This window comes from Triticum aestivum, chromosome 5B (assembly GCF_018294505.1).
Source record: "Triticum aestivum cultivar Chinese Spring chromosome 5B, IWGSC CS RefSeq v2.1, whole genome shotgun sequence".
NCBI lineage: Eukaryota > Viridiplantae > Streptophyta > Magnoliopsida > Poales > Poaceae > Triticum > Triticum aestivum.
This window is the reverse complement of record NC_057807.1, coordinates 473,936,652-473,941,726: the sequence shown is the minus strand read 5'-3', so window position 1 is coordinate 473,941,726 and position 5,075 is coordinate 473,936,652.

Below are 5,075 nucleotides of genomic sequence, written 5' to 3'. Positions count from 1 at the left end.
CCTCCCTGGCTTGTCGCTGCCTCATGGACCCCTTGACGTGAGACCGATGCCAAAAATTCCTATAAATACCAAAAACCCCAGAAAGAAACCCAGATCGGAAGTTTCGCCACCGCAAGCCTCTGTAGCCACAAAAAAATCAATCTAGGCCCTCTCTGGCACCCTGCCGGAGGGGGGCATCATCACCGGAGGCCATGGACTAGAAGGAGAACCTCTCCCCATATAGGGGGGAAGCCATGGAGGAGGAAGCACAAGGAGGAGACTCTCTCCCTCTCTCTCTCGGTGGCGCCGGAGTGCCACCGGGGGAACCATCGCCGTGGTGATCGTCTTCATCCACATCACCATCTTCATCACCTTCCTCATCTATTTTAAGCAGTCCACTCTCCCGCACCCCGCTGTAATCCCCTACTTGAACATGACACTTTATGCCACATATTATGATCCAATGATGTGTTTCCATCCTATGATGTTTTGAGTAGATTTCTTTTGTCTTTTGGGTTGATTCATGATCTAGATTGGTTTGAGTTGTATGTTTTATTTTGGTGCCGTCCTATGGTGCCTTCCGTGCCGTGCACACGTGAAGGATTCCCATTGTAGGGTGTTGCAATATGTTCATGATTCACTTATAGTGGGTTGCTAGAGTGACAGAATCTTAAACCCGAGTAAGGGGGTTGTTGCGTATAGGATAAAGGGGACTAGATACTTTAATGCTATGGTTGGGTTTTACCTTAATGATCTTTATTAGTTGCGGATGCTTGCTAGAGTTCCAATCATAAGTGCATATGATCCAAGTAGAGAAAGTATGTTAACTTATGCCTCTCCCTCATATAAAATTGCAATAATGACTACCAATCTTGTTAACAATTGCCTAGGATAATTCTGCACGCCGGTCCATCATTATTCCACACTCGCTATTTATAATATACAGTAATATATTCTAATTTTATATTAACAGGATCTATTTTTATATTTTAGTTCTCCGATATCATCATGCAAAGCTATCCTTTTCATACCCACAACGTAGTTTTATTTCTCGTTTCTAGATGGAAGCAAACGTACGGTGTACGTAGAGTCGTATCAGTGGAAGATAGGACTTGAGAGAATACTCATCTTACCTTTAGCTCCTTGTGGGTTCAACACTCCATACTTATCACTTCCATCTTTGGAAATTTCTACGACGATTCCTTGCACTTGGGGATTATCAAGCTCTTTTCTGGCGCCGTTGTCGGGGAGCAATAGCGTGGGGTTGATATTCTCGTGTATACTTGTTTGCTTTCTTCACTAAGTAGATTTTTGTTTTCCCTTTTGTTTTTGTTTTCTTTTGTTGTGGGTGAAACAAACAAAAAAATTCAAAATAATGAAAATACAAGAAAATTACTTGCCTCTTATGCCTAAAAACTTTTTCAAGAAGAGAAGTGTCTGGAAGGTTATGCACTGGAGAAGTGATACGTCTCCAACGTATCTATAATTTTTGATTGTTCCATGCTATCATATTATCTGTTTTGGATGTTTAAAGGGCTTTACTATGCACTTTTATATTATTTTTGAGACTAACCTATTAACCGGAGGCCCAGCCCAAATTGCTGTTTTTTTTGCCTATTTTAGTGTTTCGCAGAAAAGGAATATCAAACGGAGTCCAAACGGAATGAAACCTTCACGAGAGCTATTTTTGGAACAAACGCAATCCAGGAGGCTTGGAGTGGACGTCAAGAAAGAAACGAGGCGACCACAAGGCAGGAAGGCGCGCCCAGGGGGGTAGGCACGCCCCCACCCTCGTGGGCCCCTCGTAGCTCCCCTGACCGACTTCCTTCGCCTATATATACTCATATCCCCTGAAAACATCCAGGAGCACCATGAAACCCTATTTCCACCGCCACAACCTTCTGTACCCGTGAGATCCCATCTTGGAGCCTTTCCCGGTGCTCCGCCGGAGGGGGAATCGATCATGGAGGGCTTCTACATCAACAGCATAGCCTCTCCGATGAAGTGTGGGTAGTTTACCACAGACCTTCGGGTCCATAGTTATTAGCTAGATGGCTTCTTCTCTCTCTTTGATTCTCAATACAAAGTTCTCCTCGATCTTCTTGGAGATCTATTCGATGTAATTCTTTTTGCGGTCTGTTTGTCGAGATCCGATGAATTGTGGGTTTATGATAAAGATTATCTATGAACAATATTTGAATCTCCTTTGAATTCTTTTATGTATGATTTGTTATCTTTGCAAGTCTCTTCGAATTATCAGTTTGGTTTGGCCTACTAGATTGATCTTTCTTGCAATGGGATAAGTGCTTAGCTTTCGTTTCAATCTTGCGGTGTCCTTTCCCAGTGACAGCAGGGGCAGCAAGGCACGTATTGTATTGTTGTCATCGAGGATAAAAAAATGGGGTTTATATCATATTGCTTGAGTTTATCCCTCTACATCATGTCATCTTGCCTAATGCGTTACTCTATTCTTATGAACTTAATACTCTAGATGCATGCTGGATAGCGATCGATGTGTGGAGTAATAGTAGTAGATGCAGAATCGTTTCGATCTACTTGTCGCGGACGTGATGCCTATATACATGATCATGCCTAGATATTCTCATAACTATGCGCTTTTCTATCAATTGCTCGACAGTAATTTGTTCACCCACCGTAATACTTATGCTATCTTGAGTGAAGCCACTAGTGAAACCTATGGCCCCCGGGTCTATTTTCCATCATATAAGTTTCCGATCTATTTTATTTTGCAATCTTTACTTTCCAATCTATATCATAAAAATACCAAAAATATTTATTATCTCTATCAGATCTCACTTTAGCAAGTGGCCGTGAAGGGATTGACAACCCCTTTATCACGTTGGCTGCAAGATTCTTATTTGTTTGTGCAGGTACGAGGGATTTGTGTGTAGCCTCCTACTGGAATGATACCTTGGTTCTCAAAAATTGAGGGAAATACTTACGCTACTTTGCTGCATCACCCTTTCCTCTTCAAGGGAAAACCAACACATGCTCAAGAGGTAGCAAGAAGGATTTCTGGCGCCGTTGCCGGGGAGTCTACGCACAAGTCAAGACATACCATGTACCCATCACAAACCATTATCCCTCGCATTACATTATTTGCCATTTGCCTCTAGTTTTCCTCTCCCCCACTTCACCCTTGCCGTTTTATTCGCCCTCTTTTTCCCGTTCGCCTCTTTTTTGCTTGCCTCTTGTGTGCTTGTGTGTTGGATTGTTTGTCACGATGGCTCAAGATAATACTAAATTGTGTGATTTTTCCAATATCAACAACAATGATTTCCTTAGCACTCCGATTGCTCCTCTTAGCGATGCTGAATCTTGTGAAATTAATACTGCTTTGTTGAATCTTGTCATGAAAGATCAATTCTCTGGCCTTCCTAGTGAAGATGCGGCCACTCATCTAAACAACTTTGTTGATTTGTGTGATATGCAAAAGAAGAAAGTCGTGGATAATGATATTGTTAAATTGAAGCTATTTCTGTTTTCGCTTAGAGATCGTGCTAAAACTTGGTTTTCATCTTTGCCCAAAAATAGTATTGATTCATGGAATATGTGCAAAGATGCTTTTATCTCTAAGTATTTTCCTCCCGCTAAGATCATCTCTCTTAGAAACGATATTATGAATTTTAAGCAACTTGATCATGAGCATGTTGCACAATCTTGGGAGAGAATGAAATTAATGTTTCGCAATTGCCCTACACATGGATTAAATTTATGGATGACCATACAAATTTTGCTTCTAGAAGTCTTTTAGATTCGGCCGTGGGAGGCACTTTTATGGAAATCACTTTAGGAGAAGCTACTAAACTCCGAGATAATATTATGGTTAATTATTCTCAATGGCACACCGAAAGATCTACTAGTAAAAAGGTTCATGTGATAGAAGAGATTAATGTTTTGAGTGGAAAGATGGATGAACTTATGAAATTGTTTGCTAATAAGAGTGCTCCTATTGACCCTAATGATATGCCTTTGTCTACTTTGATTGAGAATAATAATAAATCTATGGATGTGAATTTTGTTGGTAGGAACAATTTTGGTAAAATGCTTATAGAGGAAACTTTAATCCTAGGCCTTTCCCTAGTAATTCCTCTAATTATTATGGTAATTCATATAACAACTCTTATGGAAATTTTAATAAGTTGCCCTCTGATTTTGAGATTAGTGTAAAGGAGTTTATGATTTACCAAAAGAATTTCAATGCTTTGCTTGAAGAAAAATTGCCTAAGATTGATGAGTTGGCTAGGAACGTGGATAGAATTTCTCTTGATGTTGATTCTTTGAAACTTAGATCTATTCCACCTAAGCAAGATATCAATGAGTCTCTCAAATCTATGAGAATTTCCATTGATGAGTGCAAGGAAAGAACCACTAGCATGCGTGCTAAGAAAGATTGCTTTGTAAAAGCGTGTTCTTCTAGTTTTCATGATAATAGGGATGAAGATATAAAAGTGATTGATGTGTACCCTATTAAATTTTTGTTTTGCAATATGAATCTTGGTAATGATGGGACTGGAGATGAGTCAACTTTAGTTAGAAGGCGTCCCAATGATTCGGAGTTTTTAGATCTTGATGCAAAAATTGGTAAAAGTGGGATTGAAGAGGTCAAAACTTTACATAGCAATGAACCCACTATTTTGGATTTCAAGGAATTTAATTATGATAATTGTTCTTTAATAGATTGTATTTCCTTGTTGCAATCCGTGTTAGAATCTCCTCAGGCTTATAGTCAAAATAAAGCTTTTACTAAACATATCGTTGATGCTTTAATGCAATCTTATGAAGAAAAACTTGAATTAGAAGTTTCTATCCGTAGAAAACTTCATGATGAGTGGGAACCTACTATTAAAATTAAAATTAGAGATCATGAATGCTATGCTTTGTGTGATTTGGGTGCTAGTGTTTCCTCGATTCCAAAAACTTTGTGTGATGTGTTAGGTTTCCGTGAATTTGATGATTGCTCTTAAACTTGCACCTTGCGGATTCCACCATTAAGAAACCTATGAGAAGGATTAATGATGTTCTTATTGTTGCAAATAGGAATTATGTGCCCGTAGATTTTATTGTTCTTGATA